Genomic DNA, 8344 nt, shown 5'->3' with positions numbered 1-8344 from the left:
CTCCGACTCGTGAACAGAACCAGAGGTGCAAACTAATGCTCTTTATTTTACCAGCCCGTATTCGGGGGAAAACCCCGCCTCCTGTACTGGGATTGGTCATATAGACGAGGCTTTTACGCTAGGATCGCCTGTAAATAGGACACCTGCCCAATCAGTTAAGAGCTAGTGGATGCAGCGTCCAATCCTAGCGATCCGAAATCGAAACTCGAAATACGGGTGGAAAACGAAGCTGAGTCCAGTCCAGCTCTTGAACGCAGCTCGGCTTGTGAAGTCATCGTGCTTACCGCAGGGAGGAGCGTCCCGAGCATCCGTATGTACTGCGTGTAAATTCATCCATACACAGCACTGTACTGAATGTGACCAGGTTATTTGGAAGCAATCCACCAGTATTAGATGAATGATGCCTCGTACAGGGGATAAACGAGAAGACGGTGGTAACTGTTGACAGAAAACAATCCGTTGTGGTTCCACCATCCGGAACTGGCAGCATCGGGTTTATGCGCCAAGAAGATGATGGTCCATTCAGTTAACGGTCAGTGAGCTGAGGTTCTTTAGACGCTTTACTTTGTGTGTCACTTTGTCTTCTTATTTTTTTACATTGTTTAGTAACATTTTTACATTATAACCCAGTTTTACTGTATGTCTTTGCTCATTATGTAATGTTTGCTGTATAGAATGAATTTTGAATGGCATTAATCAGTGGGACTCTGGCTGGATGCTAAAAATGACACTGTTGTTTTTGTTAGATTGATTAACACCTAAACAAACACTGCTTAACCTCATTATCATTATTACTAGCTATTAAACTGATCAGGAATGTGCACTATTTGGTGTTGCTTGGTTATCCACTGGGCCGGTAACATACTGTATGATAAGGGCATTAATGGGTGACCCTGTCCTGATACCTGCCCATCTGTGCCACGTCTAATCCCTGCCTTAGTCAGTTTAGGCTCCAAAAGAACAGTACAAGTGTACGTTTACTTTAAATGTTCACCCCTTTTTATGTGTTATTTACTTCTAAACATTTTAATCTATTTAAGTTTGCAAAGGCTTGGTACATGTAAAACATGTAAAACTTTTATATACATGTTAAAATTGATTTCCACATGTATAACAGTTATGGTCCTAATAGTAAACATTTTATTAAACACTCAGACCCACATCTTAAACCCAAGGTCAGGTAGACTGGTGACATTGCAGTGTGCTAAATATAGATTCTAGACTAAATAGTATTGAATTATAGGTTATCATTGTTGTGCAGTGTTGTTTATTATGAATAGTGACTACAAATGAACTGGCTCCCTTGTTCCAGGGATTAGCTCCACATCCACCGCAACACTGACCGTAATAACGTGGTTAATGAAAATTCATTTTCTAAAAGAGGTTGTCCTCTACACACTGAAACAAATAAGAGCCAAATATACAATTGGTATTCAAAACTTTGTGGCACATACTTATGATAAACTTCCGAAAATTCTGAAAAAAGTTGGGACAGAAGTTGAAATGTTATTAAAAAAGAATGCGAATTCTTTTTGATTTGTAATCAACTGCAAACAGAACAAAGACAATGTATTTATTGTTACAACTAAATCATTTTATTTTTTTATATACTGTATATTTAAACACATTTTAAATTTGGTGGCAGTAATGAACTCACACCCAGTGTTCCAGGGATTCGCTCCAGATCCACCGCAACACTGACCGTGATAAAGTGGTTACTGAAAATTCATTTTCTATAAGATGTTGGCCTTTACATACTGAAACAAATAAGAGCCAAATATTGAATTGGTATCCAAACCTTTGTGCCAGAGCCCTCATACATATAATAAACTTCTACAATCCAAATTCCGAAAAAGTTGGGACAGGAGATGAAATGTTAATAAAAAAGAGCATGGTTTTGCCAATTGTTTTTGATTTACAACCAACTGCAAACAATACAGGGAAAATATATTTATTGTTACAACTAAATCATTTTATTCCTTTATGTATATTTAAACACTTATTTTAAATTTGGTGGCAGTAATGAATTGGTACCCAGTGTTCCAGGGATTTGCTTTTGATCCACCGCAACACTGACCATGATAATGTGGTTACTGAAAACTCATTTTGTGAAAGATGTTGGCCTTTACATACTGAAACAAATAAAAGCCAAATATTAAATTGGTATTCAAACCTTTGTGGTCGAGCCCTCATACATATGATAAACTTCTACAATCCAAATTTTGAAAAAGTTGGGACAAACTTACAAACAAAATGTTAATAAAAAAGAAAGCATGGTTTTGCAAATTCTTTTTGATTTGTAATCAACTGCAAACAGTACAAAGAAAATATATTTAATGTTTCAACGAAATAATTTTTTTCATGTACAGTGTATCACAAAAGTGAGTACACCCCTCACATTTCTGCAAATATTTTATTATATCTTTTCATGGGACAACACTATAGAAATAAAACTTGGATATAACTTAGAGTAGTCAGTGTACAACTTGTATAGCAGTGTAGATTTACTGTCTTCTGAAAATAACTCAACACACAGCCATTAATGTCTAAATGGCTGGCAACATAAGTGAGTACACCCCACAGTGAACATGTCCAAATTGTGCCCAAAGTGTCAATATTTTGTGTGACCACCATTATTATCCAGCACTGCCTTAACCCTCCTGGGCATGGAATTCACCAGAGCTGCACAGGTTGCTACTGGAATCCTCTTCCACTCCTCCATGATGACATCACGGAGCTGGTGGATGTTAGACACCTTGAACTCCTCCACCTTCCACTTGAGGATGCGCCACAGGTGCTCAATTGGGTTTAGTCCATCACCTTTACCTTCAGCTTCCTCAGCAAGGCAGTTGTCATCTTGGAGGTTGTGTTTGGGGTCGTTATCCTGTTGGAAAACTGCCATGAGGCCCAGTTTTCGAAGGGAGGGGATCATGCTCTGTTTCAGAATGTCACAGTACATGTTGGAATTCATGTTTCCCTCAATGAACTGCAGCTCCCCAGTGCCAGCAACACTCATGCAGCCCAAGACCATGATGCTACCACCACCATGCTTGACTGTAGGCAAGATACAGTTGTCTTGGTACTTCTCACCAGGGCGCCGCCACACATGCTGGACACCATCTGAGCCAAACAAGTTTATCTTGGTCTCGTCAGACCACAGGGCATTCCAGTAATCCATGTTCTTGGACTGCTTGTCTTCAGCAAACTGTTTGCGGGCTTTCTTGTGCGTCAGCTTCCTTCTGGGATGACGACCATGCAGACCGAGTTGATGCAGTGTGTGGCGTATGGTCTGAGCACTGACAGGCTGACCTCCCACGTCTTCAACCTCTGCAGCAATGCTGGCAGCACTCATGTGTCTATTTTTTAAAGCCAACCTCTGGATATGACGCCGAACACGTGGACTCAACTTCTTTGGTCGACCCTGGCGAAGGCTGTTCCGAGTGGAACCTGTCCTGGAAAACCGCTGTATGACCTTGGCCACCATGCTGTAGCTCAGTTTCAGGGTGTTAGCAATCTTCTTATAGCCCAGGCCATCTTTGTGGAGAGCAACAATTCTATTTCTCACATCCTCAGAGAGTTCTTTGCCATGAGGTGCCATGTTGAATATCCAGTGGCCAGTATGAGAGAATTGTACCCAAAACACCAAATTTAACAGCCCTGCTCCCCATTTACACCTGGGACCTTGACACATGACACTAGGGAGGGACAACGACACATTTGGGCACAATTTGGACATGTTCACTGTGGGGTGTACTCACTTATGTTGCCAGCTATTTAGACATTAATGGCTGTGTGTTGAGTTATTTTCAGAAGACAGTAAATCTACACTGCTATACAAGTTGTACACTGACTACTCTAAGTTATATCCAAGTTTCATGTCTATAGTGTTGTCCCATGAAAAGATATAATGAAATATTTGCAGAAATGTGAGGGGTGTACTCACTTTTGTGATACACTGTATATGTACACACTTATTTTAAATTTGGTGGCTGCAACACGTTCCAAAAAAGCAACAAAGCTGGATTGCAGTGCTGTCTTAGGGATCAAGGGTGATGGGCATTCAATGTTTATGCGACCAGAGAATATTTCCAGATTTTCTGAATCTTGTAATAATGTCAGACTGTAGATGGTGAAATTTTTAAATTGTGCTTTGAGAAACATTAATCCTAAACCACTGGAATTTTTTGCCTACATGTGAACAGCTGAGTTATTATTCCTTTATGATGACAGTCGTGACGCGGTGACAGTCATGTCAGTATCAGCTGATTTAATTTTTGAACAGTGTGCTTGTTTTGTCAGAGAATCTTGATTTGCCTTATTTTGAAATGTGTTGCAGGCATTAATATGAATGATAGCATAGTTACAGAAATCAATAAAGCTGAAGGGTATAACAGTAAATATGGTCAGTACTGTTACAGTTAAAAACCTGTTATACTGTAACTCCTGTTAAGGTTTTTGGAGTTAAATACATTTAAAAGTGTCTGATCCAGGATCTGTTTTTCTATGGTTAGTAAGACAAAGTTTATAGTTTGGGTTTAGTTATAAGTAAAAGAGGTCAGGAAAAGAGGGGGAAATATACTTTTACTTGGAGAGGTGCTATGGAATATTTCTCACAGTTGGTTTGATAGACCTGCTTAAGTTGTCCACCACTGATCCTGTTGTTTACATTTTACATTTACATTTTCAGCATTTAGCAGACGCTGTTATCCATAGTGACTTACAGTACTGTGACAGTATACTGTCCAAGCAATTGAAGGTTAAAGGCTTTGCTCAAGGGCCCAACAGTGGCAAACTAGCAGTGGTGGGGCTTGAACCAGTGACCTTTCGATTACTAGTTCTGTACCGTAACCTCTAGGCTACAACTGCCCCTAACTGTTGTTACACGTTAATAAGACCAGGCTAGTTAAGATGTGGATGTTTAGTTGGCTAGATGTACAAATGTGCAATATTTTCTTTATACAGATGCAGAATCATTGAAACATGCAAAGAATGAAAACAGGGTTGATACTTGATTCTAATATGCTTTTGAAATCACAACTTTCTGTTTTTATTTGCATTTTACCTATTGTTCCAACTTTTTAACATTGGTATGTAATGAGGGCAGCACAGTGGCTCAGTGGGTAGCACTGTCACCTCACAGCAAGAAGATCCTGTGTTCGATTCCCAGGTGGAGAGGGCCGGGTCCTTTCTGTGTGGAGTTTGCATGTTCCAAAGACATGCAAGTGAGGTGAATTGGAGATACAAAATTGTCCATGGCTGTGTTTGACATTAAAAACTTAAACTGATGAATGTTGTGTAACGAGTAACTACAGTTTCTGTCATAAATGTAACCAGTGTGTAAAACATGACGTTAAAATCATAATAAATAATAAATAATGGTATGTAATATAGTCTATACAAAATATTCAGTCCCTTCAGGACACTAGTTGCAGGAATGATACTCAGTTCTAGATTTACACTCAGTTCAAATTAAACTCGGCCACTCAGTGTGACTCTCAGTCTTTGTTAATTATGCAGTAGATGTGATAGTATTGCAGTCACCATTGTCATATCCTGATTGACCGATCACATTAAAACACACAGCAGGTGAACTGAGTCATCCGCACCAGTAATAGTTTACACAAAATACTGGTGTTTTCTTCCAGGTCAGTTGTCTTTGTGTGTGTATGTGTAAATGCACTGAGCTGTTTTTAGCAAATCTAGAGTATTCCCTGTAAGTCTGGGAGCCCAGTTGGTTGTTGTATATATATAAATAACTCCATTTATCATTATTATACCGGATTTAAACAATGCTGGTTGAATAATGTTTTAGAAGTAAGCAGTCATTGCTAGTTTAGTTTCACAGTACAATGTCTGACTCATTTGGCTGTATGTATTAAACTGTTTATTGCACTTAGTCACTGTTATATTTTTTAATCATGTCTTTTTTACACCTCTTTCCCATGGGTTGGTAAGTGTATAAAACACACATTTCTATAGTAAGGAATTAACACAGACATACTCTGATTTTTATTACTAGTTAGAAGGCTGTATCATTGCTTTGCATAATGTACAAGCGGAAGCTCTAGCAGAAGCAGGGATTACTTTCTATAACCGTGTTCAGCTTGATTGCCTGTGGACAGTTTGTAGTCAATGATAGCAGACTTATTTTTGTTGTTTTCTTTGATTACAGCCGACCATACAGAGTTGGTATTTAAAAAAAAGACCTTTAACAAGTATATGATGCAGTAAATTACATCAATATCAGCTTGATGGTGGAACATTCAAAAGATGGGCATTAATCTTCAAAAGCTTGGTTAGGTCCACTAACTATTTTGATGTTTTCTTCTAATGAATTTGGAGAAGCAAAGTATCTCTGAAAGAAGACATGTGCCTTTAATTAGAGAGTTTTGCTTATATATTTGTATTCATAATTATCATTCAGGTATTCTTCAAAACATCATTAAACATCAGTAATGTCACATTTCACAGTTAAAGATTGAACAGTAAATGTGTGCTTCTCTAAAGGGGTGCAAATTGTTTTGATGTATCTTGCTGCATTTACCGCATAAGCGTAAGTGGTGACCTGAGATGTGCAGATGTGGAACTGTGTTTTCTGTTAACAGGGGTCAAAATGAATAGGAAAGGCTTTTCCTGTTCCTCTGAAGTCCTTGATCTGAGCAATAAGGATTGTGCTGAGTCATGGGAAAGGTTTATTGCTTCTGTCCTAACATAGACATCAGTTCCAGTAAAAGGAAAAGCTTACTCGCTAAATCGTCACAATAATGATATCGGGATGATGGATACGATCCCCACTGTCAAGCATGGAGGTGGATCAGTGATGTTTTTTTTTTGTGTCGGGAACTGGCAGTCTTGAACATGTAACTGGAATCACAGTGTCACAGAAATACCAAGGCATTTTGAGGAGGAATGTTATGTCTTCAGTGGTAAAATTGAAACTTTCCTAGACAATGATCCCAGTCACATGTCCAGATTAACAAAGGTCTGGTTAAGGAATCAGTCCTGGAATATCCTGGAGTGGCCGTTTTAGTGTCCAAAGTTAAATCCTGTAAAAAATTCTTGTACATCAGTGAGCCCTGGCTACACATCACCCTGTTACCGGTTTACTACTGTTCCTTGCTTGGACCACTTTTGATAGATACTGACCACTGCAGACCGGGAACACCCAACAAGAGCTGCAGTTTTGGAGATGCTTACCCAGTCGTCTAGCCATTACAATTTGGCCCTTGTCAAACTCGCTCAAATCCTCGCCCATTTTTTCTGCATTTAACACATCAACTCAAATGTGACTTTTATCAATCTTTGTTGCCTAGTTATTTTTAATTATATTAGAAACAGTGTTTTTAACACATTTAGTTTTTCATTAACAGTAAACAAATCAATATATCATAGGTCATCTAACTAGAAAGTTGACTTTTCTAATGTGCTTGCATAGTGCAGTGTTTTTGTTGCCTGGATACATGATTTACTATTCGCAGTAAACTTAGCTTCTGTTATACAGCTCTAAGTTTGGCCAGCCCTTAGTCAAATAACATATTTTGTAGGTTGTTTTGTCTATAATTACTGTAGTCCATCTGTTTCTCTACATACTTTTTTTAGCCTGCTTTCACCCTGTTCTTCAATGGTCAGGACCCCCACAGGACCACCACAGAGCAGGTATTATTTAGGTGGTGGATGATTCTCAGCACTGCAGTGACACTGACATGGTGGTGGTGTGTTAGTGTGTGTTGTGCTGGTATGAGTGGATCAGACACAGCAGCGCTGCTGGAGTTTTTAAATACCATGTCCACTCACTTTCCGCTCTATTAGACACTCCTACCTAGTTGGTCCACCTTGTAGATGTAAAGTCAGAGACGATCACTCATCTATTGCTGCTGTTTGAGTTGGTCATCTTCTAGACCTTCATCAGTGGTCACAGGGCGCTGTTGGCTGGATATTTTGGTTGGCGGTCTATTCTCAGTCCAGCAGTGACAGTGAGGTGTTTAAAAACTCCGTCAGCATTGCTGTGTCTTTTCCACTCTCTTATCCACATACCAGCACAACACACACTAACACACCACCATGTCATTGTCACTGCAGTGCTGAAAATTATCCACCACCCAAATAATACCTACTCTGTAGATGCATGAAAGGGGGCTAACATAGCATGCAGAGAAACAGATGGACTACAGTCAGTAATTGTAGAACTACAAAGTGCTTATACATGGTCAGTGGAGCTGATAAAATGGACAGTGAGTGTAGAAACAAGGAGGTGGTTTTAATGTTATGGCTGATCGGTGTATGAGACCATAATGTACCAAAATCATTGTCCAAGAATTTCAAACATTTCAGCTTCCTGAGTCAC

General features: G+C 39.2%; 1 protein-coding gene across 1 annotated transcript in view; it reads left to right on the top strand.

Annotated features, from left to right (window-relative positions):
• The first annotated feature begins 370 nt into the window (after positions 1-370).
• The window catches only part of osbpl6 (oxysterol binding protein-like 6), a 44854-nt gene continuing 36880 nt past the window's right edge, over positions 371-8344 (top strand). Inside the window, exon 1 of the mRNA XM_063005559.1 lies at positions 371-532. The gene's annotated coding sequence lies outside the window, so the exon portion shown is untranslated. The remainder of the gene's footprint in view (positions 533-8344) is intronic.

Source organism: Trichomycterus rosablanca, chromosome 12 (assembly GCF_030014385.1).
Source record: "Trichomycterus rosablanca isolate fTriRos1 chromosome 12, fTriRos1.hap1, whole genome shotgun sequence".
Classification (NCBI taxonomy): Eukaryota; Metazoa; Chordata; class Actinopteri; order Siluriformes; family Trichomycteridae; genus Trichomycterus; species Trichomycterus rosablanca.
Note: the sequence above shows the minus strand (reverse complement) of the source record. Positions and strands in the feature narration are given on the sequence as shown.